The sequence below is a fragment of the Bos mutus genome, chromosome 15, assembly GCF_027580195.1.
Source record: "Bos mutus isolate GX-2022 chromosome 15, NWIPB_WYAK_1.1, whole genome shotgun sequence".
Classification (NCBI taxonomy): domain Eukaryota; kingdom Metazoa; phylum Chordata; class Mammalia; order Artiodactyla; family Bovidae; genus Bos; species Bos mutus.
The window spans coordinates 40,425,557-40,452,413 of NC_091631.1; the positions used below are offsets into that span (position 1 = coordinate 40,425,557).

The 26,857-nt window shown below is 47.3% G+C and overlaps 1 protein-coding gene across 8 annotated transcripts in view; it reads left to right on the plus strand.

Annotated features, from left to right (window-relative positions):
• Nucleotides 1-272: 272 nt before the first annotated feature.
• BMAL1 (basic helix-loop-helix ARNT like 1) overlaps nucleotides 273-26,857 on the plus strand; it is a 108,317-nt gene continuing 81,732 nt past the window's right edge. For 6 of the 8 annotated variants that reach the window (XR_011467043.1, XM_070383958.1, XM_070383965.1 and 3 more), the window contains exon 1: nucleotides 273-427. The gene's annotated coding sequence lies outside the window, so the exon portion shown is untranslated. The remainder of the gene's footprint in view (nucleotides 428-26,857) is intronic. The other 2 variants (XM_070383963.1, XM_070383961.1) reach the window with 2 other exon arrangements.

The window sequence follows — 26,857 nt, forward strand, 5'->3', positions numbered from 1 at the left end:
TGGTGGAGGGAAAGTAGCAGGTAAACCGGCCCTCGCCGCCTCGCCATTGGTCAGCGGCCTCTCTTGCTGCCACACAACTGGCTATCAGGCCGCCAAGCCGCGCGCGGATTGGCCGGGGGCGGTCGCCGAGACCGGCTCTCTTCGGGCTCTAGGATTGGCTGGAGGGAAGAGGCAGGTATCCGGGCTCCGCGACTCCTCCATTGGTGGGCGGGGAAGGGGGGTTGGGCACAGCGATTGGTGGGCGGGGGGCCGGGCCTGGGCCGGCGGGGAGCGGATTGGTCGGAAAGTAGGTTAGTGGTGCGACATTTAGGGAAGGCAGAAAGTAGGTCAGGGACGGAGGTGCCTGTTTACCCGCGCCGGACTCACCGCCGCCGCCGCCGCGGGATCCGAGTGGGGGCGCGGGCGCGGGCGCTCCCGGCGAGCCACGGTGAGTGTCGGGCTGGCCGCAGCCAGCGGTGCGGCCGCGGGCACCCCGTCGGGGCCGTTAGCACCCTGGCAGGCTCAAAGCCCCCGCCGCCGCCCGGGGCGCAGCCCGGCCGCCGGGGAGCCCTGCCCGACGTGCCCGCTGCCGGCCTTAAAGGGCCCGTGCCCGCTCCCTGCCCCCACCCGGGCCGCGGGGAGGCTGCGCCCCTTAAAGGCGCCGCACTCGTCCGCCCCCATCCTCCCTCGCGGGGGCTGGCGCTGAGGACTAGAACGGACAGAGGTGCCGCAGGCACCCTTAAAGGGACCGGGAAAGAGTCCGCGGAAATACCCATCTCCCCTCCGCGGGCATAGCTACCTGAAGTCGGGGTGGGGGGGCGGTGGTGGTGGTGGTGGCAGGAGCAGCCAGCTGCCTCTTAAAGGGACAGCTCCACCCTTTGGGATCAGTGACCCGACTAAGGGCTAGTCCTAGGATGTATCCCCGGAAGGTTCAGGGACCCCCGAGGGGACCATCCTTGACGGCTGCACTCCAAGGGCGTTGGGTTAGAGATGCGGCTTCTGCCCTTCCTCCCTCTCCCCTCTACTTTCCTTTCGGGAGCCTGCAGGGCTGGATAGGGGCGGGGAGGGCGTCTCCGCCGGGCTTGGGGAGTCCGAGCCACCCCCTACCCCTTTGGCCCTTTCGCGGGTGCTGGGGCTGCACCTGGGTATTCCCGGCCCGGGGATGCGGCCGACCCCAGCATGCGAACTTCGGTCCGGCCTGCGCCGTCTGGGTCCTGGGCAGCCCGGGGAGGATCCCCGTGGGTCTGCGAGCAGGTGCTCCACGACAGGGGGAATGTCACCCGGCGCCCAGGTGTGGGCCCGCCGGCCGCCCTGGAGTCCTGGAGACCCGCGGAGGGCGCAGCGAGGCTGGCTTTAGCACCGGATTTGACAGATGTCAAAGAAAAAGCTTCCCGCTCGAGATTGTCGGGCGTTGAAAGCCTAGAGAGCTCTCGTTTGCTCGGAGGAATAAGTGGAAGAATAGAAATTAATGCCGATCTTGTGGGGCTCGAGTCAGTCACCCCGAGGGGTCGTGGGACCCGGCTGCAGAGCCGAGGGCAGACGCGGGGAAAGGGAAGGCTCTACTGGCCATAGGCGTCTGTTGTTAAGTTGGTGCTGGCCGGTGGAGTACCAGGCTGTGCCCCTCACCTCACGTTTCTCAATCCCCTGTTCCCTCCCCTGCTTTGGCCCATTCCGATCACCTAGCTCTGTTTTGCCTCTTTTCGCGGTTGTGGTCTCCTCTCCCTGCTTGCATAGCTACTCCTCGGCAAGGAATTATTAGCCAAGTTTTATCACTTAGCTTCCAGAAACAAGATTCAAAGAAGCATTTCTTGACTGTACGTGTATTTCCAGGATCTTCGTTTTATTTAAAAAAAAAAAAATCCATAAAAGTTGCCCATTAGCTGCATCTAGTTTCCCACAACGCTTGCTTGTCATTTGTCCTTGTGACATTCGCCGCTGTTCCCTCTTTTAATCTATTTTTATGTGACAACTATTATTTTAATTCTTCTTGTCCCATTGATATCAGGATCTGTCGATTTGGGTTGGTAGAGTTTTTAATTAATGTGCTGGTTGAATCATGAGCTTAAAATAATCTTTGCTGCTCCAGAGCAGTTTTGAATAATCTCATGCTCTCCGTGCTTGCAAGACTTAAAAAAAGAAAAAAAAAATCACTGCTGTTAATTTCGATTTCCATATCAATGAAACTCCAAAATGTTTTCTTAATGCAAAGTTCAGTCTTTCACTCCATGATCTATTACTGAGTTCACTTTATTGCTAAGTCTTTAAAACACTTTGTTGAACATACCTGGAAGGCTTTAAAATTTCCCGGGCAGGATTTGAAATTGCCTGTATATCTAAAGCTGAATCTGTAGACGTATTTTTTGTTTTGATTGTAGATGTAGCTGGTGAATAATATAAATAGGTTAAAACTATAGTTAAATGTATACCTTATTCCAACCCCTAAAGTTTAGAAAGAGGGAGAGAGAAAAGAACAGGGGTGGTGGAAGTGTGCTAGCCTGAGAGTTAGAATCGCCTGGTTCCAGCCCAGACTTGGGTTTTCATGGCTGTGCCACTTGGGGCAAGTCACAGAACCCTTCTGGGTTCTACTTGCCTCAGATGGAAAGTAAGGCAGGAGAACGAGGTGATCTCAACAGTTCCTTCTGCTCTAAAGTTCTGTGCTTCTCTAAATATTTAATATGGCTGAATTTCAGGTTGGTATTTACCTGCTGGAACCTCCAGAATATCTGAGCTGACATACTATTTTCATAGGAAACTTAAACAGATCAACAGATGGTGTTTTAAAGAATCCATTTCAAATGATTTATAAAATGATGACTATTCAGGAGTTTGTCAGCTATTTGCAGAAGAGGTTTGCCTACCAAAGAGAGGAAAAGGAAGTGGCCCTACTTTCAGATTTATCACTTCATACCAATGATCTATATGCCATTTATATATACTAAACAAGGGACAGGCACTGTAGAAAGACTCGTTAACAAAATGCACATGAATATGTAAAAGCTAAATATTCAGTATCTCTCTTTGGTATAAGGGCTGCCTTCCTTTTGTGGGCTTTCTTCTATTTGTGATTCTATCGTCGACTCTCATGGTGGTTGGAGAAAGTCAAATATTAAGGGAACATTTTCTGTCCCAAATGATATTACAATCACAGGCAGTGATTTGAATTAACATCATGGTAGCAAATGAAGGGAAGTAATTGTTTACTTCCTTTTTAAACCTTGAGGTTTAATCGAAAGCCTGGAAATGCAGGCATGTCACTCTTCTCCAGTCTTTTCTCTCCTCATTACCGCTTCATCATAACACTCAGATTTACTCCTAACATCCACCCTGGCTTTCCTCCTCCTCTCTCTAAACAAGACCTGCTCTGACTTAAGCTCCCTCAGCTTCTCTTCCTTTCTGCTCAAACTGTCTTGTCTCTTTCCCTCATCTTTCCTCCTCACCTCTTAGTTTGGAAAAAGCAAGTGAATTTCTTTCCTGTTCCCTCTTGGAGCCTCTGGCAGGAGCCTGGTCTCTGGTGGCAGGACCTAGGACTTGGGTTGGGTGGTGTGTCCTTGGACAAGTGCTGGATTCCTCTGACCGCAGGCTCCGCCTCGGTAGTGTAGTGAAGGTGCCTGCCCCTTGGAGTCCCTAGATCAGGGGAGATGATAACGTGTAAGATGCCAGGGACGCAGGAAGCCCTCCCTCAGTGCCTGCTGCACTCCCTTCCCAGCACTGCCAGGGTGCTGTCACTAGAATTTCCTTCGTGCTTCTTTCTCTCAGCCTCCTCACCAACCCCAGAAAAGCCCTTGTCTTGACTGATGAGGGAAGGATGGAAGAGGAAGAAACAGGCCTACTGTGGGCCGCTGTGCAGCAGGCAGCTTTCACAGGTGTGCATTTGTGCTCCTGGGTCCCTCTGTCTCTCTCTCCCCTCCCTGCCCAGCAGCTGCTCCCAGGGCTGTGAACATTGACCCCCTCAACTTTCTCATCTGCTCCATCCTCAGCTCCTGCCCTCTGGCTTCTTTCTCTACTATCCTTCTTATTTATTCTCAGATATCTCCAAAAACTTTTAAGTCTGGAATCCAGGCGCCCATTCTTAGTCCTCAGTTGTTGATCTTGGCCCTTTTGCAGCTTTTACCCACATGTCTTTTCTTCCTTCCTGAAATCCCCTTCTCAGCCTCTGGGTTTTCTTCTTACACACCCTAAAGGTAGGTGTCTGTCCAGGTCTCTGCTCTTCACACTGTCTTTGTTGGCTTGGGTCCCGTTTCTTGTCCTGATGTGTCTCTCCTGCTTCAGCTGCTAGCAGGTCCATCGTGGATATTAATTGCAGCCTGTTGCCAGCATTGGTGGCCTTGGCATAACAGGTTGCAAACAACTTGCAAACATGGTCTCATTCATCCTCAGGATAGCTGTACTCCTTCACCATCAGGCTGTCCTGAAAGGGACTTTGGTTGGGTGGCTAAAAGTGCAGACTTTGGAGCCAGATTTTGTATCCTTTCTGGTTATATGACTTGTGGTCAAGTTGCTTTGCTCTCTGTTTTGGTGTCCTCATCAGTAAGATGGGAATTACTGTAGTCCTTGGGCTTCCCTGGTGGCTCAGCTGGTAGAGAGTCTGCCTGCAGTGCTGGAGACCCAGGTCCAATCCCTGGGTCAGGAAGATCCCCTGGAGAAGGAAATGGTCACCCATTCCAGTATTCCTGCCTGGAAAATCCCATGGACAGAGGAGCCTGGCAGTCCATGGGGTCGCAAAGAGTCGGACACTACTGAGACTTCACTTTCACTTTCTAGTCCTTACCTCAGAGTGCAGTATGGATTCAATGAGTTAAAGAATGAAAAATACATAAAGCACTTCCTGAATCATAGTGAGCATTCATGGATATTAGCTATCAGTTTTGCTGCTCCTTCTTCCCTTTCCATACCCAGCCCACCTGGCCGTGAGCGCGGGACTGTCAGCTCCCTGGACCAGCCTTCGGCCTGTTCTGTGCCTCAACCTTCCCTCATCCAAATCCTCCTCCTTTTTAAGCTCCAGCTCAGATGCTTAGTCCTCCTGGAGCTATGCTTCATTTTGTTTTTCCTCCTCTCTTGCTGGGCAGCAGTGTCTCCCCAGCCCTTGACCTAGCTAGCACTAATTATTTTAGGTACTGCTGCATCCCATATCGTGTTGGGCTGCCTCTGGGAATATCTTACCTGCAGGTTCCAGGCCAATCACTTTTGGGGCACTAATCTTGGTTTCCCCAAATTAGAGGCACAGGGAGCTTCAGGACATATTTGTCCAATCCCAGTGAATGATCTTGAGGAGGAGGAGGAGATGGGGTGGGGTAGGCACTCCGGGACTACGCACAGGAGGGAAGGAGGTCCACCTGTGGAGAGGTGGGCTGTGAGATGAGGGAGTGAAACGGGCACGAGTAGACGTGGCCATGAGTAATTAAGTCCAAGTGGAAGGAAGGATTGAGTTGGGGACCTACAGTTGTGGAGATGAAATTGAATAAGCTTTAGTCATCTTTGCTTCAGGAGAACGTGGAGTGCTGGCATATGATGGGAAATGATTTTTACATTAGTACATGCTGTCCTTTTAAATAGGATAAACTCATGTTTGGCCAGCCTGGTTAAAGAAGGGGATGGATGGTCTGTCTAATTTAATATTCTGGTTAATACTCTACCCATTAGATTTTGTACATATGCTAAGTAAAACATTTACAAGTGTTTATGTGTTCAACTGCTGTTTGAAATGTGTGACCTGGGCAAATTAGTTAGCTTCTTTGAGTCTGATTTACCTCATTTGCAAAATAGAAATAATAATAAGGATGATAACGGCAGCTAATGTTTATTGAACATTCTCTGAGTGCCAGCAGATATGTTAGTCACCTTATGTTTATTAACTTGTTCAATCCTCGTAATAACCCCATGAGGTAGGTAGAGCGATTATCCTTATTTTACAAGTGAGGTGGTTTTGTGCACTGCCCAGCTGGGATGGGGCCGGGCTGGATTTGTGGCAGGGGGAGGGGGAGGGACAGTCTGCTCTCTAAACGCGGTGGTGGATGCCTTCTGGGACGAACCTTAGGATTTGATCAGTGTCAAGCCAAGCAGGCCCTCGATGATTGGTAACCGGTCTTATTGTTGATGGGCTTTCTTGGTGGCTCACATGGTAAAGAATCTGCTGGCAAGGTAGGAGACCTGGGTTTGATCCCTGGGTCGGGAAGATCCCCTAGAGGAGAGTATGGCAACCCACTCCAGTATTCTTGCCTGGGAAATCCCATGGACAGAAGAGCCCAGCAGGCTACAGTCTGTGGGACTGTAAAGAGTCAAACATGACAGAGCAACTAACACTTTCACTTTTCACTTTCACTTCTTGTTGACAAACGTGGCACGTGCCTCCTCTTAAACAGGACTGGAGTCCTCTGAGGTAGGGCACAAGGGGTGCACATTTGGATATTACCCGAGGGGCACTTACAGGGGCTTGTGGGCGTGCTCCTTACGTTCTGTTATGCATTTCTGTGTCTCCTACTTCCCCCCTGCCTCTCTGTGGCATTGCCCTGACATGGGCCTTACGTGGTTCAGTCAGCCCCTCCTCAGGCAGCTTGTGAGAGATGAACAGAACTCATTACCCACTGCCCCCTGACGTGGCCATCACTGGGAGGAGAACTTTTGTAAAGTCTCTCACCTTCCCCTCCTCTTCCCAGCGCCTTACCCCAAAGACAGATGTCCACAGCCTTAATGTGTACGTATATATAGATAGATTTCTTTAATGCCAGTTGTTCCCCGAATACATTTAGATAGTAAGGAAAATGTTGTTTTATGTCAAGAACCTGTTACATAAAAATGTGTTATATAATGTTCAAATATATACTGCACAGTGAAGTTATATACTACTTTTTTCCCCAAAGAATAAAAAGACAGTAAACACAGGCTTACTGAAGGTAATTAATCTCAGATGTGAAAGGCATGGAAAGACATGCCCTGCCCTCAGAGTTATCATTTTGAACCTCTCTTCCCCTTCTTGAATGCTCCAAGTATAGACAGAACGTTTGGGAACTTGACCCAAATCTGCCATGGAATGCTACTGGGAAATACTCTGGAAGTTGTCTGTTTTTTTTTTTTTTAAACTGGGGGAGTGCTCCTTGCTCACTTGCATCTCTCTGATGTCTAAGCAGAGGGGAGGGGTTCTTTTTGTCCCCCTCCTGTTCAGACCATCAAGGTCATCCTCTAACCAATTTTCTGCTCTACTCTCTGCTTCCTTCAGTTCCTCCCACATGATGTATCCAACTTTGCCTCCCAAGAGCAGCCCTGCTGCCAGTGGCCTGTGGTCGACACCCCTGTGTCCGGTTCCCCAGGCTCTGCAGAGTCTGCCTGTGCTCCCCCTCACCAGCCCCGCCCCTCATCCTCCACCTCCACTCCCGCCCGAGCAGGTTGCCAATTCAGTTCTGCTTGTCCCTGCCCAGGCCACCCTGTGCCCTACTCTTTCCTGCTGTCTGTCTTCTCTTGGATTCTCCCTTGACTAGAGAGGCCTCTCTTCTCTACCCCAGCTTGCCTTGACTCTCTCTTCTTTGTGAAGCCTCCTCTGATGATATTTGTCGCATTTGCTCTTTCTTTCTTTTTTACTTTTGATTGCCAGCCATTCATTCAGAAGCATTAGTACTACATAATTAGCATATTGATCATATCACTTTCAATCAGGATGGCCAGTGCTCTCATTTTTTAGTTGTTTCATGAATAATCATCTTGTCCTTACTTCCCCACCCTGCACCTATACTCACTCATGCAGTGAAGTTTCTTCGATGCCTACCATGTGCATAGCAATGTTTCAGGCATAGAAGATAAAGCAGTGAACAAAACAGAATCCTAGGGGGAGGAGACAGATCGAAAATACCTAAGCATGTTACCTCCTTGTAGTGATAGATGCTGGGTAAGCAACCACAGAGGGTAAAACAGCAGTGATGATGAAGAAGCTTGCTGTAGCTGGGTCCTTGGGTGAAGAGGTGACGTTAGAGCTCAGCTGAAGGAAGATATGGGTAAAGTATCTCAAGAAGAGGGAACAACCAGTACCAAGGCCCTGAGATTAGAAGCAGCTTGATTGTTTTTGAGGAAAGTACAGGCCAGTGAAACTGGATGATGAATTCCTTGAGGATAGATGTTTTGTCCTCCCTCTAATCCTCAGCCCAGGCTTCCCTGGTGGTTCAGTGGTAAAGAATCTGTCTGCCAATGCAGGAGGTGCAGGTTCGATCCCTGGGTTGGAAAGATCCCCTGGAGAAGAAAATGGCAGCCCGCTCCAGTATTTTTGCCTGGAGAATTCCATAGACAGAAGAGCCTGGTGGGCTGCAACCCATGGGGTAGCAAAGAGCTGGACACGACTTATTAACTAAACAACAGCCACAGCAGTCCTTAGCCCAGTGCTAAAAGGCCCTGTAAATACTTGCATTCACAATGGGAGCATTTGCCCTTGGTTATACATTGTATAAATAGCAGTTGACCGTATTCTGTTCAGAGGCTTTTAATAAAACATTATATTGCATGCATGTAAACAAATTAAGGGTTTGATGAATTTTCTCATAAATATACTCTTAGCATTTATCACTGTTAACTGTTTTAATTACATCTAGTGCAGAGCTTCAGACTTCAGAACTCTGTTTTACATGCATAGCCATCTTAAAAACAGGTTTTATTCCAAAAGTTCATTTATAAGGCAGTTGATGGAAACTTGGGATAAATTTTTCTGTGGAAAAAAGTGAACTAAATGGTGGTTTAGTTCCCAAGCAAGCCCATAAAAGCCTTTTAATGCTGATTCTATAATAACTGAAACCATACTATTTAGTGCTAAAGCATTATCAGCATTAATTAAGCCTTCCAAAGCCAGACCCCCATTTATATAGCATTAAAGGTCATTTACTCTTAGCATTCATGCGACTCATTGAACTCAGTCACTTCTCCTACAATTTTTCTAGTCTGAAAAGCTTTATAAAAGGGCTTTTTTTGTGTTTTGTTTGTTTGTTTGTTTTTTTACTTTTGTGCCTTTAGGATTTCATTTCTTGTGTTATAAATGAGACAGTGGTGTGAGAAATGGGAAACTGTGGGCTGGAAGTTGGGAGAGACCTGGGCTCCAGTCTCGGCCCAACAACTGGCTTCCTGAGTGAAGTTGCCCTCAGTGAACTTTGATTTCTCAGGTCTTGGCTATAAAATCCTGTTTTCTCAATGTAACAGGAAAACATACATACACTGCATTGTTCACACCTGCCCTTGAATAGCGACCTCCAGTTTCTTATTGAAGAATCAAGTGGAATACAAAATAATGAGGAACTCAATAAGTTCCCATGCGTAGTGCTCAACAGTTAATGCCTTCAGTATGAACCTTGACTTTGATCTGCTCTCTCTCCTGACCAGTTGAAAGAAATTCTGTCCTAGAACTTTCAGTCCAGATAAGATTCCTGTGTTCCTGGTCGACTTATCTTCCCTATAATTATGTAAATCGTTTTTTCTTTTTAACTCTTAGGGATAAAAATGGTGACTCTGGTTTGTTGCTTTTGAAATAGACTTACAAGTGCCCTTAGGGAATGGAACGAGTTTGCAGGAGAGAGCAGAGCTGAAGGAGTGTGGGATCAAAAACAATTTTAAATGTTAAATGCAAAGCTATTTTCAGTATCTTGCTGGAAGAAAAAAATTTTTTTTCAAGGCTTCAGATGATAGAAGAGGTTTCTGCTCTGAAGGAGAAGAGCCTCAGGTTTTACCATGGTGAAAACTACCCAGTTCTTTACCTGCCACCCCTCCCTTCCTCCTCTCCCACCTCTAAGTCTTGTTTTTGGCCTCAAGAGCGGTATTTGCTATTTGAGAGGTTTGATATTTAAGCAAATGCTAGTGTGAGGGCTCATCTGGGACCTAGGGTATAAGAGGCTTAGAGTTCAGCTATCTTAGGGTGCAGAGGGCTATATGATGAGCTTCCCCAGTAGATTCTGGAACGAGGGGAGCCTCATTGGCAGTGACAGTGCACTTTGAGCACTGTGTCTGCTTGGTTACTTGTGAATGGTATGTTCCATTTTTTTCTTTTTCCCTTGCTTGAAGGCATAGCAAGAGGAGTTGGTGCAAGAAGTTATTGCTCTGTGTGGATTTCACTTAGGAGCTAGAGGGTAGTGTTATACCCAGCCTTCCTCCTTGAATCCTGGAATACTGGCAGGAATTTTGTCTGTTTTGTTCTCTGCTGTATCCCCAAGCCTCTAAGAAAGTGTCTGCATAGAGTAACCACTCGATAAATAGCTGCTGATTGAGTGAGTTCAGCTTGGGAAAACCTCAACTTTCCCACCTTGTCTGATAGTATAGGCTTATGTGCTTGGTCTTGCCAGGTACTTTGGATTTTAGATTTCCCTTTCCTTTTGCCATCTGTATTTTTCTTATTCTTCAGGGTGGCCAGATATCAGTATCTTTTATTGATGATCAGGACTTACCTGGCCGTGGTTGTCCCTGCCCTGCTGATGTTCATCTTTATGTTATCTTTAATTGGCTCCAAAGTACAGAAAATCAATAGCTGAGCCACATCAACTAAAGAAAACTTCCTGTGTATTTCTTTGGGTGTAGTACTATACATTTCTTTATTCAATTGAGAGATATCTGAAGGGCCATATACCAGGCACAATGCTAGACCCAGAGGAAGAACAGAAATAGTTATGGCCAAGGAGCCTGCAGTTTTATCTGCATATAGAGGATAATCCAAGGCCACATACAATGCCAATATAGATGATCTGTAATTGCTACAGGATTTCAGAGACTAGAAAGCTCTTTTTGAGTTGCTGTGGTAGGGCGGAAGCTTTGTGGAAGTGATCAAATCCAGACTTTTAAGGATGTGTAGAATTGAGATTCACAAAAAAGCGTAGCACAGGTGTTTCCAGGGACTAGGTAGGTGGGAACATAGCATATCAAAAGCACCGAGGTAGGGATGACCAGTTTGTATTCACAGACACAGACTTGCGTGGAATGGAGGGTTTTTCATTTCAGACAACAATAATTACTAACACATCGAGAGTTCTTATGATGTCCTTCATACTTCATATATATTATCTGATCTAATGCCTACAAGAGCCCATGAAGGAGATACTATTATTAGCATCATTTCAGAGATGAGGAAAGTGAGGCACAGAGTGATCTAGTAACCGTCCTAAGGTCACATAGCTAAGAAGCAGCGGATCCAGGATTAAAAACTAGGCCATAGAGACGTGTGACCAGTGGAAGCCTCTGTCTCCCACCGTCCTCCAGATGCAGGATTTGGGTTTGGTTGGGAGTTTTAGAGTCACGAGCTGTAAGTGGACAAGACTGTAGTCTACTCCTTCATTTTGTAGAAGAAACTCAGCAACCTTAAATGGCAAGTCACCGTTTACCTAGTGAGGTAGAGACTGGTAGAGAACCAGTGAGGTGGTTTCATTATGATTAGGGTTTTTAGTGATGTGAAATTATTCTTCTCAGGTGGCGCTATGGTAAAAAGCCCACCTGCCAACGCAGGAGATGTAAGAGATGTGGGTTCGATCCCTGGGTCAGGAAGATCCCCTGGAGGAGGAGATGGCAACCCACTCCAGTATTCTTGCCTGGAGGATACCACGGACAGAAGCACCTGGTGGGCTACAGTCCATAGGGTCACAAAGCATCGGACACGACTGAAGCAACGTACGCATAAACATGAATCCAGTGTGAGTGTTCCAGTTGGATTGGAGCAGAGGGACTGACTGCAGCAGAGACGGGATGGGAGGCTACTAGCTGAATCCAGACAGAGATTCAGCTGAGTGGAGCCAGAACTGGGAATTAATTGTCAATTATGTTAATCGGCATGGCTGTTTTCAGCCGCCCTTTAGAATTTAGAGTGTGGGGAACATCTGCCTGTGTGAGTGGCTTTCAAGTATGTGAATCTGCAGTGTATTGTGACCGTGACACCTTGGTTAATGACTTCTCGAGAAGCAAAGCACCATTATGGAAGTCAGATGTTTAAAAACAAATACCCACATTTGCCAGGAAGGTTCCCTGATTAGAAATGGGATAACCTGCATTCTAGGCTGCTTCCAACACCTAAGCATCAGATTGTTGTTATTTAGTCACTAAGTCGTGTCCGACTCTTTTGCAACCCCATGGACTATATCTCTCCAGGCTCCTCTATGGGATTTCCCAGGCAAGAATACTGCAGAGAGTTGTCATTTCCTTCTCCAGGGGATCTTTCTGACTCAGGTATCAAACCTGCATCTCCTGCATTGGCAGGCGGGTTCTTTACCCCTGAGCCACCAGGGAAGCACCGGATAGCCTAAGCCAGAAACTTAATGTCTCTAGCTGTGACTAATTCCTTATCTGTGGAACAGGTATAAATTCATATCCAGCCCCTTACAGTGTGGTTCTAATGCTGGAGTAAGATAAGAGCTGTAAACTTGCTCCCTGGTTGTAGGGAGCAGAAGTTGTGGTTTTAACAGTGAAGGTGTACCAGCCTTTCAGGCAGAGCCTGAAGGGCACAGAAGTTCTCCTGCCTCCAGGGTGTGTTTAGGGATGCGGCGCTGTCCACCAGATGGGTGCTGACTAGCCTCACTTTGCTGGGTAGGGCCATATTTCAAAGATAATGGTATATTTCACCCTTAGAAACAGGGGAACTAGCCTGGGCGTGGATAGAAAAGTTAGGCCAGACATGCTAGTTAATCTGTACTCCTCTGTGCACACCACTCAGGTTAGTGATGGGCTGCTGTGAACTGGAAAAACCAGTGTCAGGATCCAGCCAGCTGGCCAGTTGGGCATTCTTAGATATTTCACCTGTCCTGGGTCAATAGGCAGAAATCCAGAAGAACCTTGATTACTTTGGAAACTTAATGAGTGAACCAGCATGCTGCCCTGATGATACTTGGTTACAAAGCTTGTGGCAGTCTTGACATGAAGGATTGGAGATTTGCCGAATCTTAATTTTTGTTAGTATTGCGGATGAATTTATTATTCATAATAATAACTATAGCATACTTAACCTCTGAGTATTTACCCTCTGCCGAGAACTACGCTAAGGGCTCACATGACTTTTCTCATTGAATACTCACAATAGCCCTGTCAGGTGGATTCCCGCTTTCTAGTTAGGGAGACTGAGATCCAGTGCCTCTGATGGTCCAGTGAGTGGAAAAGCCAAGATCCAAACTCAGAACAATCTCCCTCTTACCTGCTGCAGTCTTCTTCCTCTCTTTTCCTGGGACCCTAAAATGCTTCCTAAATTTGGTTTTGAGGTTTCTGACAGCACAGTGGGTCTTTGGAAGGCATTTTTGGTTGATAGTGACTCTGGCTCACCACGGCTCTCCCTCCTTCACAGCCCATGGCTGGCATCTGGCAGCTCTTGCCGACTGCCCTGTGGCTCGTGAGCAAAGGATGCCAAAGATGAATGCGCGGATTGACTAACTATTGCTGGCTAGTGCAAGTGGTGGTGGGGGGGGCGGGGGGTTTGGGGGAAGAGAAGAATGATGAAACAATTGCTCTGGGTCAGTTTCTCAGAAAGTGACAGGGTGGTTGGTAGCCTGCTGCATTTTCATGTTGATGCCCATCAAGATCTCCTTATGAAAGCCTGTCTTGAAGTCATGGTCCTGATAACAATGCCATGCACCTCTCATGTGTGATTTACAAAGCAGTTTTTACCTCTGTTGTCTTGTCTAGTCTTAACCACAACCTTACAAGGAGAGGTGTTACAAAGTCTCGTTTTGCATACTGGAAATATATAAAGAACTTAAACTACTGTCCAGGGTCCCGAAGTTAGTCAATGGCAGAGTCAGGCTTAAACACCACTTTTCTGACAACTTCTACTCTCTTCCCAAGTTCCTTTTCACTTACTCTGTTGGAGACATTCTTAAATGTTCTGATTTACTATATTCAGAGGCCAGCAGGAATTATTAGGGTGAAGTATGTTGTGTTGCGAAGAAGGCAATGGCACCCCACTCCAGTACTCTTGCCTGGAAAATCCCATGGATGGAGGAGCCTGGAAGGCTGCAGTCCATGGGGTTGCTGAGGGTCGGACACGACTGAGCGACTTGACTTTCACTTTTCACTTTCATGCATTGGAGAAGGAAATGGCAACCCACTCCAGTGTTCTGGCCTGGAGAATCCCAGGGATGGGGGAGCCTGATGGGCTGCCGTCTATGGGGTCACACAGAGTCAGACACGACTGAAGCAACTTAGCATAGCATAGCATGTTGTGTTGCACACTATGCTGTTACTGAATCCAAATAAGTAGATAGTCATGTGATTGGTTGTTGTGTTTGGTTTAATTGATTTGCACCTACTTTCAGTGGTACGGAACACACATAGATCTTCTGTGGTGTATTATTGGACCATCAGCTCTTCTAGCTTTAGAAGTCCCAAGGCTTTAAGACATGATAAAACGTGGAGTTTACATAATTTCTTTACAAAGTTGACCAGTGAGTTCTTGGTTGGGAACACACGCTCTCATTATCACATTGTTTCCATGGAGAAATGAGTCTTGATTCACGTGATTTCAGCTCTCTGTGCCTTTTCTAGGAATGGAGTGAACTGCTTTAGGAGAGAGGACTGGTTGTGTTATCACTTAGAGATCTCTCCCCTCCTGTTACTACAGGAGGCAGGTTTGTTTTTCTGGGCCCTCTCGATTTTCCTGTGACCTGAACATAAGTCATCTTTGAGATAATTTCATTTGAAGTAATTTCCTTTTTGAAAGGTTTTCCATGAAATAAACCTGAATGCAATACTTACCACACAGTTTTGAACATCCCCTTTAAGGTATTTCATCAGAGACAAAGGGCTTTGCCAAGAGAATGTAGAACTGACTTCACTTAAGCTTTTTGTATCGATTGGGACACAGAGCACATTCCTGTCTTAGGGAGATCCACAGGCACGTTGGCTGAATTTGGGTGGAAGCTGGCTTCTTTCACATACGCCAGTTTAGAGTAGATAGTGATCCAGTCCCACTGCCTTCAGTGCGTGCCTTCCACTTGGTCACTGACGGTGGAAGCCTTGCTTTGTACCATCTCCCAGGGGAAGAGGATCAAGGAGTCATACATGCAGTCATCTTAAGGGCAAGACCTGGAAGTCGCTCGTTCTTTTATCCCAGTGGCCAGAACTTAGTTATATGGCTACATTTACCTGCAAAGGAAGCTGAGGAAGCTCTCAGGAGTACAGCAAAATCTACTTTTTGGGTGGAAAGGAGACTGAACAATGGAGGAGGCTAGCAGTGTGCTACAGGGTGGGAAGGAGTGAATGGGGTCTGCAGCTCTTACCAGGAAAGCTGGGAAGGTACCCGAGTCCAGAGTCAGAATCTAAGAAGATTCCCAGAAACCAGGATACACACAGCCATTTAGTGATCAGGGGAACGCATTGCTCAGAAACTGGGCAGCCAGGTAGAACCCAGGTGCTGCAGGGAATATGAGTAATTTAGAAGACTTCAGTTGACAGTAAAGAAATTCACCAGCAGAGCCCTGGATGAGGAGTCAGAAACCCTGGATTTGAGTATAGCTCTTCCGTGTCATAACCTGGGATAAAATAATCCAGTGAATGTTCAGTTTATCCGTCTAGAATATGGGAACAGTGGTGGTGACCTATCTATCTCCCAGGCTTAGGGTGAGGATGATGGACGCGGAAGTGCTCTGCGAACTGCAGCTCCATGGCAGTGGGCACAGCATCTGTGTTATTCACCTTTGTGTCCCTAGCATCCAGCCCAGTGCCTGGCATGGACACATTTGTTCAATGAGGTGTGAACTAGTATGAGAGGTGGAAAAAAATGCATTGTGCTACAGAGCTCCTGAGCTTGGACGGTCTTCTCTGCTAGGTGGAACAGTTCTACTCTCCACTGACCAAGACCTTGGACCTACATGTAAAACCAGGTACCTCACCAGGATGCAGGCAGACAGTAGGACAGCTCCCAACCAGGAAGCGTATGACACATAATATGTCCTTTGCAGGGTGATTTGTTTACTCCACAGTTTAGGTCACAGAATATGGCAAAACTGGAGATAAGACTTTCATTTGATGTCACGGTCCATGAATGTGAACTGATCATTTTTAAATGGTTTAGTTCACCTGCAGATTGGAAGATAAAACTTTACCAACACCAGTAAAACTTGATTTTTTGCTTCATAATAATAAGATCCAGTTATAAAATTCTTCTGTTGATTTGAAAAAATATGTGGCTTTAAAAAAATATTTCTTGAAAATATGGTATAGGTAAGAGGATATAAAGATGAATTTAATGTTTCTGTCTTATGGACCATTGTTAAAATCACGATCTTAACAATCGTGATTTTTTTTTTTCCTTTGCTAGTAAGGAAATGGGGACTCAATGAAATAATCAGTTTTGCCTTTTTTTTTTTAACTTCACAAATGAATAACTTTTATTCATTGTGTTATTTAATTTGTATATTCACTAAGGGTGGACTTCTTTCTTGGAACCCAATGAAGTATTTTTAATGAACTTTACTGGCAAAAGTCAGGAATTGAAATTGTATTCACAGTATGCCCTCAACTGTGTTAAAATTTCATTCATAGAAGGAGGGAAATACACCAGAGTGTTAACAGTGGCTCTCATCTTGTGGAATTATAGGTAATTTTTATTCTCATCATCTTCTCTGCAGTTTCCTATTTTTCAACAATGAGCATGTATTACTTTTATAGTCATAAAGGGCCAGTTAAAAATTAGTCCCACAAATTAATACTCTCCAGCCAAATCAAATTAATGCAGACCTATCCAGCTTATTTTCTGACTGAGGCATTTAGGTACTTGTTATAAAGAGGATGTTTTCCTTCTGGAAATTAACATACAAAGCTAAGTGTTTATAATGTGTTAGGCAAGATGTCCTGAGTAAAGTGGTCATGATTCCAGCTTGTAACTCATCTAGCCCGGCATTTTTCATGATGTGCCTTGAATTAGCTGGCCTTTATTATGGTCATCAAAGGAGATGAATTTTGCAGGTTTCCCACTCGCTGTGTGTTTTGTTTTTTTTTCCTGTCCTATACTCCTGTGTGCCTCAGGTACCTCTGAGGCTATTACTCTGGGATTGAGCAGCCCTGTCCTGTGTTCTCTCAGGACGCTTCCGTTTCTAGCGTCCCCTCCATCTGCTCGTGACTTTGTAGATCTGGTTGTGGCTTCTTTCCACCACCATTTTTAAAGAGTGATTGTTATCCTTTTCCCTGTAGCAGCTTCCTCTTTCTCCTCGTGGCTCAGGTGCATGGTCTGAGCCGTGCTCCTGGAGTGCAGTGGGGAGGATGAGTCAGGACGGCCAGGGCGGAGTAGGGGCCCTGAGCTAGCTGAGAGCTTTGGGGGAGGCACTAAGTGGTCCATCCAGCACTTAGCTCACTCCTGGCAGGACAGGTTCAGCCTCAGCTCTTCGAGATGAGTGCTTGGTGTTTGAAGCCAGGCAGTCCCCAAGCCGTGTATTCAGCTACGGTCCTGCAGTGTGGTAGCCACTGCTGTAGATGCTGGCTGGGGGCACAGTGATGAGCAAGGCATACCTGGCCTCTGGTCCCTGAAGCTTTCATTCGGGTGGGAGAAACAGTTCACAGAGAAATAAGTGACAAAGATAATTACAGATTGTAAGTACAGCCCCAGAGGTGCCCCCATTTGTAGTAGAGCAGGAAGGTCTGGTGTTGGGATGCTTCCAAGGCCTGCCTCTTTCTGCATCCTCAGTTCTTACTGGTGCAGAAGGAGGAGATGACAGAGACCTCTGAGCTGCTTCTCCCATTCTGTCAGCCTGGGCCAGCCAGCGTCCACAGGTGGAGGAAGCAAAAGTTGAAGGCATGAACTAGGGGCTGGCTCTTTTGCCCCTCCCCTTTCCATTGTCTGGATTACCCAAGTGCATGTCCATCCTTTCTGAACAGTGATGAGCCAGTTTGCACACAGGAGTCTAGATTTATGCATGCCCGAACTTTTGTCTAAAGACAGGCTTACATTTTCTCCATAATTCTCAACTTGGAATGAGGACCAGCTTCTCGTTGTCCCTTCAGTGGGACATTGGGCTATTACCTTCAGGAAACTGGTTTCAATTAACTTCACTGGGTTTCCCCATCATCCAGCCACCCCCAGTCCTTTTGCTAACAGCTGAGTCTGACCTTTGCATGCATTTGGAAGAATTCACTGAGCCGTTGTTACCCTTTCTGAAACTCTTGATGACTAACTCTCGCAGGACCTTTCCGCCTCACTACACGCTTGGTCTTAGGCTGCCCAGAAATGCTTGGAGGTGGGCAAGTGAAAACAGTTTTCCTGAACATCCTTGTTGAGTCGTCTTTTGTATTTGATTTCTCTGTCAGGGTAGGACTCAGCCATTCGTCCTGCTCTTTGTGTCCCCTCCTTTTGAAAACCGGGACACACAGGTCCCTCACCCCCGTGGAGACTCAGCCTCGTTCCTCCACAGACGTTAGGACTGCTTTTCTGACCCTACTTCTCCCATCTTCCTGCACAAAGAACAAAGCCTTTGAAGCTTTTCTCATGCCTGTTTGATGCAGTACAGAAAACCAGGAGGTTATCTGCCTTCTGAAGGGGTCTGGGGACTCACTTGGCTTCCAGTGCACCCCCCACCCTCTCCCACCCACAGTGGTGCCGTTTAACCAGAGAAACAAGTCATTCATGCAGTGCTCAGCTAACACTCCTACCAGGGCCTCCTTGGGAGGCTCTTTGTTGCTAAATTCAGTTTTCCTGGGTGGGTGGGTGGGTGGGGGAGAGCTTGTTACTATTCTCATTCTTTTGGTGTTGTTACCATTCCTTTAAAAATAGACCCACATACATGCATGTGTGTATGTTTATGTATCTCCTTCTACTCATCACAAAGGGCTTTGCAGTGAGTTGAGCCTCAGGAGGCCTGGCTGGCTCACATTTTGTAAAGTTTTGTTTAAGCCTTAGCTTCATAATTTTCCCTAGTTTCTGAGATAGCGCTGGATCCACTGTATTAGGCCTCCAGGAAAGAATACAGTCATTGGCTCCACCCCTTGAGTTCACAGTCTTGGGGAGGAAAGCCTTTCACTACCTGCCTAGTGCCTGCGATTCTGTCCTGCTCACACAGCTCTTAGACATCATCCACATGGAGAATGTTGTCCAGAGCGCTGGGGACTCAGGGACAAGGCACCTCTTATAGTCTTTCCAGCCCGGGCATATCTGCAGACCTCTTTCTCCTTGGCCACAGTGTGGTAAAGTGCCTCCAGTTTGCTCTGAAGTAAGCAATATTATTTTAAAAAGTTGAATCTCAAAGCTGCCCCCAGGTGGTCCGAATGGCTGCCATCTCCTCTTGCATTTTGATGGATTAATAGGGTCTCACTGGCCACACCTGCTGAAGAGGGAGGAGGAAGGGGTCCTCCATCTTCCAGGGCCAGGCCTGGATGAGGCTGCAGGGATGAGGGAGTCATCCCTTCATTCGACATCAACTGAGGGTCTACTGGTCGCCTGGCACAATGGGAAGCCGCTGGAGTGCTGAGAGCAAGAAACTAGTATCTAATCTCTGTTGTTCAAGGACTCTTCTGATTGTCTGTAGACTGAGGTAGGGATGACAGGCGTGGAGAGGGAGATGGGTTGGGAGGTGGTGGTTCTGGTTTGGGCAACGGTGCTGGCTTGGACACTGCTGGTAGGCAGCCGTGTGGGAGTGGCCAGGGCACAGACAGGCCTCACTAGCTGCCCTGGCTATTTGCCCCAATGTGCCAGCCCTGCCTCAACCTTCCCCAGACCATGAGCCTGTCCTTCCCCAAGTATGCCAGCCCTGCCAGTCTCCTGTTCCATGGCTGATGCTATTCACTCCCCCTGGAATGTTCTCATCCCCTACTTCCCACTCCTGGCCAGTCTGCCACTGCCTAGGCCAGAACCTTGGGCTAGTGACCAGATCTCTCTGGAGCCTAATCTCTTCATCTGTGAAAGAGTGAGCATTGCACCGGCCTCACGGGATTGTGAGGATGTGAGATACATAGTTGAGTGTGTTTATTACAAGTAGCCTCCCAAGCAGTCTCCTGCTTCCAGCCTGCCTCCTGACTGTACTCTTGGCCCATGATCCCAAGAAGAGGAGATCAGCTCAGGTCATGCCTCAGGCTCAGAACCCTCTTGACAGCGGCTTCCTATCTCACTCAGAGGAAAAGCCTTCTCCTGGCCCACAGGGCTTCCTAGTACTTCTCTCACCTCATCTCCCACCCCAGGGCCTGGTGAGGATTTGAGCAGACTGGGTTCTGCATGACGCACTGTGGTGCATGTGAGTTGCGCCTTTTTGAGTCGTGCAGTGCACAACATGTGTAGCTGTCCACCTCGATCCTGCCTGCCCCTCTCTCGCTTCTCTCCAGCCATTCTGGAGCCCTTGCTGTTCTTCAGACACACCAAACATGCTTCCTGTCCAAGCTCTTGCCAGTGAGCACCCCTGTGACCCAAATGCTCTTCCCTAGATACCCCTTTGGCTGTTCATTCAGCTTCTCCAGGTCTTTTCTCTAATGACACCCTGTGTAAAGTTGTACCACCCAGCATACTGCCCCACCCCCATGTTTCCCTTTTCCCTTTTTTGCTTTCTTTTTCCTCTTAGCTCTTATCACCATCTAACATATAATACATTTTACTTATCTGGTTTATTGTCTGTCTTTTTTCAACAGGATCTAGGTTCTGAGGGCTGCAAATTGTGTTTATTTTGTATTTATCTGGAGTGCCTAAATTAGAGCCTGACAGGTAGTCCGGTCCTAAATGAACGAGTGAGTTTGCGACAGAGCAAGTGAAGTGTCTGGCGCAGCGCTCAGCTTACAGTCAGCACCCAGTACGTGGGGACGGCTGTTGTGTTTCTTGTTGATTACCCCTCAGGGACCAGCTCACGTTCGGCTCTCTGTGAGCCCTTCCCCACCCCTTTCTCGGCTGAACTGAATCTTGCTGCCTCTCTTCCTTGCTTTTCTTCCCTCTGTGCCTTCTCTCTCTGGGTGGCATTTGTCATGCTGCATTAGTGAGGCTTATCTCACTCCTTTCCTTGTTTGACTTTGAATTCCTGCAACGCTAGTGTGTCTGAATTTGTGTCTTTGTGCCCTTTGCCTGCCATTTGGCACAGAATAGGAGCTCAGGAAGTGCTTACTGCAAGTGGGATGCTCTTGAATATGCCAAGATCCTTACCAGCTGTCCTGGCTCCAGCATCACTGCCTAACGATCTGTTCCCAAGGAGAGAGGTCAAGGGAGAATTTGACAATTGCTTAAATGACGGACTCTCTGATGGTGTGTTGCAAGTAGATTTGGGGAGAGAAGGCCCTCCTGTGCATAGCCCTTTGGATAACAGTGTCAGGATGAGCTGCTTGTTCCATATTTGAGATCCTGGCTCTTTGGCTACTTAGACCCCAAAGGGTTGGGTTCTTTCAGTGGAGATCAGTGTATTTGGAAGAAAAAAATGAGAGAAAGCTTCAGCTGGTGCTTAGGGGCATTTGGGTGGCGAGGGGAGCATGCCTTCTGAAGGTGGCGTAAGGAACGAGCCCCTGCTTAACCTGGGGAAGGGAGTGGGTGCCTTAGGAGCCCTGGTCAGGTAGGTGGTTTGGGCTCCACGAGGGAGACCTTACATGCTAGGCAGGGAGTTTGGTCTCTTGTATTGGCAGGAGATGTTCAGATTGGGGATTCTAGTGGAGGTAGGGGTAGGAGTCAAGGGGGATGGGAGCTGTGGAGAGGAGCTCTGGAGTCTTTCTCGTGTCCAGAGATGGTCCTGTGGGACCCACAAGGTGGCACAGCAGTGCTGGAGGTCATGGCTTCAGGGACCAGCAGTGATACCCACGGGGCAGTGAGCTTCAGCTGAACCAGCAAAGTGCAGGAGGCTGAGGGGTTAGAGGCAGGGGTTTGGCATGGGCTGGGGTACAGGAGGGGGCAAAGTAAGAAAATCTCAATTAACAGGGCCAGAGGGGCTGGTGGTAGGAAGATGAGAAGCCTGGGCACGGGGCAGGGGCCTGCTGAGGAGTAGAGAATGGAAGATGGGAAAGGCACCCCAAAGCCAAGGTGTCACTTCAGGAATTCCATCCCAAAGCGGGCAAGGGGAATCGAACCCTTCCATTGCAGAATGAATCAATCCCTGCCTGAGAGAACAACTTTGAAACCCCTGAAGCCTTGGCCTTTCCACAGTGTGGCCCCTGAGGGCCTCTTCATATCCCTCTTTGGGGGCTGTTGTTGGTGTCCTGGGGCCTTCCTGCCCTGATCTGGTTGGCTCACCTGGTCATAGTCCATTGCTTCTTTGTCATCGTGCAGGGCCAGTTGGTCTGACTTGTCAGTTGTCTGGCACCAAGTTGCTCTGCGGAAGAGCTATAAACCCAGAGACAGGCAGGCTTAGATTCAAGTGTCAGCTCAGCCCCTAACTGTCTGTGTGGCCTTGGCTAAGATACTTGTTCTCAGGGGGCTCAATTTCTTTATCTGCCAGGCTATCAGCAAACAAGCTAAATCCCTGGGTTCTAGGCTAGAGCCCCTTAAATCCCTCCTGCCTTGGGGCAGGATTAGCCTCAGAGGATTGGAAAGGGCTGAGCCTTCTGGTGGGAGCCCCGTGGAAAGGCCAAGGCTTGACTTTAAGCATCTTAGGGCTTTGAAACTTGTTCTCTCACCCAGGGATTGATTCATTCTGCAATGGAGGGGTTCCCGTTCCCATTCCCCTCGTGTGCTTTGGGATGGAATCCTGAAATAACTTTGGCTTTGGGGCACCTTTCCCCTCGTCTGTTCTCTACTCCTTAGCAGGGATCCTGCCCCATGCACAAGCTTCTCATCTTCTTACCACCAGCCCCACTGGCCCTGTTAACTGAGATTTTCTCTTAGCCTTCCCTTAACTTTCCTTGCTTCTGACTTCAAACTCTGGGCCTTGTCTGCCCAGCTGGGGCAACCTTAGTGGCAAGAACACACATCCTACACTTAGCATCCCATTTCCTCTTAAGACAATACTTTCAGCCTTTTTCCACATGGCTCCCTCATTCCAACATGCTTCTTTAAGATGGCTGTGTAATATTCTATTAAGGGAATGCCTTCATTAAGCCATGAGTTTGTTATGGGGCATTTTGATTACTTCTAATTTTTGCTCTTTCCGCTAATGCTGCATTAAGCCATCTTTGTATATTACAGAATCGTTTCATTAGGTTGGCATTTATCTAGCTAATGGCGATGGCCCAAGATTAGATAAAGAATCAGATTTTTTTTTTTCCAAGAAGAATATCCTGAGAATATATTCAAATTTTACTTTAAATGCTAGGAAGGTCTTTGTCGTGTTTTCCATGATTGAAGAAGCAGGGTAACGGTAATGTGAGATTGGACGTAAGGAAAAGGCTGTGTATTTACAAGTAATACATGGCTTGTTTGTTCTAATGGAGGTGAGCCCCATACATCCTCTTAAGGAGTAATCTGCCTGTAGAAAATTGAGGAATTATGTGTCCGTGTATCTTTGGCATTTTGTTTAAAACAATAACAAAATAAACAATGATCTCTTCTTGAGGATGTTTTAGAGAAATAGCCTAAAACAAGAAAAAGTGAATAGGATTTTTGAGGGAGAAACCATGTCTGCCTAAGACAGAGTGAGCCTGTCTTCTTCGCAGTGGAAGCAGATTGCCAACTTCCTGAAAAGGTTTTGGCTTTTTGTTGGCCACTCTTGCCTGGAAAATCCCATGGATGGAGGAGCCTGGTAGGCTGTAGTCCATGGAGTCGCTAAGAGTTGGACACGGCTGAGCGACTTCACTTTCACTTTTCACTTTCATGCATTGGAGAAGGAAATGGCAACCCACTCCAGTGTTCCTGCCTGGAGAATCCCAGGGATGGTGGAGCCTGGTGGGCTTCCCTCTGTGGGGTCGCACAGAGTCGGACACGACTCAAGCGACTTAGCAGCAGCAGCAGTAAATGGCTAGAATGAAACAGAGAAACAGATGTCACTCACTTGGTCCCTCGTATTCTTTGTAACTTGACATCTGTATTGGGGTGATGGGGAAGGCTTCCTCCGTCCTGCTGATCTGTTGTTGATTTGGTCTCTGTTGATTGTTATATAGACCCAGGCTCCAGACTTTGCATTTCAACATAATCCAGCAAATGTTGACTGAGTCTTTACAGTGAATAAAGTTACAGGGGATAAAAACTTTGGAAGAAAAAAACCCAATGCACCCCTGTTTCTGAGGAGCTTATGAACTGGGAGTGGGATGGTAAGACAAGTCTAAAATTAATGACTGCTCAGACTTCCCTGGTGGTTCAGGTGTTAAGAATCCACCTGCTGATGCAGGAGACACAGGTTCGATCCCTGGCTGGGGAAGATTCCACATGCCTCAGGGCAACTAAACCCGTGTGCCACAACTACCCACCCTGTGCTCTAGGGCCCATGCTTTGCAACAGGAAAAGCCACTGCAATGAGAAGCCTGCTCACCGCAACTGGAGAGTAGTAGCCCCTGGTTGCCACAACTAGAGAAAACCCACGTGCCAGCAAGAGACCCATCTCAGCCAGAAATAAATAAAAATTTTAAAAAACTAAAATAAAATTAATGATTACTCAAGAGAGATTAAGAAGAGGGCTCTGGGAGAAGTCAGCCCGACCCTGTTAGAGAAAGGAGGTATTCCATCTCATTGGAAAGCTGGGGTGGGGGGTTACAGAAAGGTGTTTAAGAGTGGTTACTCCTGCCAGCACCCTAAGGACTGGCTGAAATAGTGCCTGGACATATCCAGCGAAGATAATAGGCCTGAGTAGAGGAAACTGAGGCAGAAGGACAGGGTATATGTTTGGGGTTTGGCTTAAACAGTGGCTCGTGTAATAGCAGTCATTGCCAGCACATTATGGAGTGTATCAGGTGTGAGGCATGGTTCTAAGAACTTTATCTCTCTATTAGCTCATTTAATCCCTGCAGTGACCCAAATGAGGTCTTTTATAATCATCTCCATTTTACAGATGAATGGATAGACATAAAACAGTTTATTAACTTCCTAAGACCATAGTGTTATACAACTGAGACCAGACCCAGTTGGTCTGGCTCCAGAATATCTGCTTCTAACCAGAAGGCTGTCCTGCCTCCCATATAGAGGAAGAACATACATGAATTAGACAGGTGGGTAGACACCATATTTTAGAGGCTTGGGGTACCAATGTTTAGAGATGCAGACGTGGGAGAGGGGCCAGAGATGGACATGAAAGGGATCATGGTGGTGGGTTCGGGGGAGTTTGGTGAGAGCTGTGGACGGAGCCTCAGGAAGAAGGAGCTTCAAGGAGGGGTTTGTCAACAAGGCAGAGAGTTCCAGGAGGTGAGATCTGAGGGCATGTCTGAGCCAACCAGAAAGCCTAGAGGGCCTGTGTGGAGGGGTCGGCCTGGCTGCAGACACAGGAGTGTCAGCCCGGGCTCTCCTGACACAGTGCTGTTCGCTCCAAGGAGGCTCTGTATTCTGAAGATGGCGAAGCAAGTGCAGGCACTGGGTATCATTGCCTGTATCTTCTTATTGGTAGAGAGAGGCAGTCGTGACAGAGAGGGCAGGTGAGAGCTGGCACGGCTAATTTGGCAAATCCAGTGGCTTTTCTGCAGCCTAATGATTTCTGAAAGCTGTTTGCTATGCTCACGCATAAGTGTGACTGCCTCATCTGAATGCTGCAGCAATCGCTGTTTTTCCTGGAAAATTGGGCCCATGTGGGCTCTGTGTGTGGTTTATTTGAGTTCCATTTTTATAGCCTTATTACCTTGTCCTCATGATGCAAGAGGCCTCTCTCTTCTCAAGCTTTGCTGTGAAAATTGTTTCTTAAAAGGCACAGAGTGATCTCTCATCACTGGGGTAGTGCTCTCTCCAGAGCAATGCTTTTCTGCAGACTCGACACACATTTTTCATCACCCCTGACACCAGTTGTCATGTTTTTCTGATCGTTTGCAGTTTACTGAGAACTTTCAGGCAGCTCTTGAATCTCACTACCTAGGTGTTTGCCACAATTTCTTCTAGAAGACTTTGTGCATGTAAATATCTGTTCAGTTCCTTCCTCTCAGGGCCTGACACCCAGTCTTGTCCTCTGGCCTTGAGTTGACAATGTTGGTAATTAGCATTTATGGAGCCTGAGCTATTTCTAGGCACTGCACTAAAAGATTTATATTCATGATCTTAATTATTTCCAGTCTCTATAAAGAAAGTACTGTTACTTCCTCCCATTTTACAGATGAAGAAAATGAGTCTTGCAGAGGGAGAGTAACTTGCCCCAGGTCACACAGTAAATGGCAGAGCAGGCCTCCACCCAGGTCTTTCTGACCTTGGAGCCCATGTAGTCCCATTCATTCATTTATTCATTCATTCAACCACACAGGATTGTTGTTACAACTTGCCAAGCACTATTCTAGACCCAGGGGATACAACAAGGGGAAAAGAAAAGCAAAAATTCCTGCCTTTAGCTTACATTCGTATTTGGAGAGATAGGGGAACAAAAACCAAAATATACAGTATGTTGTATGGTAATAAGGACTCTGGGGAGAAACAAAGTAAGGTGGTCAGCTAAGAAGCGTTGGGAGGATTTTAAATAGAGTAATCGAAGGCCTCATTGAGAAGGAGACAGTTAGTTCAGATAGCAAACAGACATCCCGAATCTCAGTGTGTCAACTCAAGAAAACTTTTATTTCTCATAGAGAAAAGTTCCAGTGGGGCTGCTCCTGGTTAGCAGGCATCCTTCCTGATGGTTGTTGAGGGACCCATACTCCTTCTATCTTGTGTCTCTGTCAAGGCCCTCAGATTCCTTTCCATTCAGCTGAAAAAGAGAGAGGACTTTGGGGACGTTTTTACAGGCCAGTGTGGAAGACGCCTTGCATCCCTCATACTCAGAACTCAGTCACATGTGTACTCCTGACTGCAAGGGAAGCTGGGAAATGTAGTCCAGCCATGTGCTTACAAGTAAAAGGAAATGGATTTTGGTGAACTCATAGAATGTGGGCTTCCCTGATGGCTCAGCAGGTAAAGAATCCACCTGTAATGCAGGAGACACAGAAGATGTGGGTTTGATCCCTGGCTTGGGAAGATCCC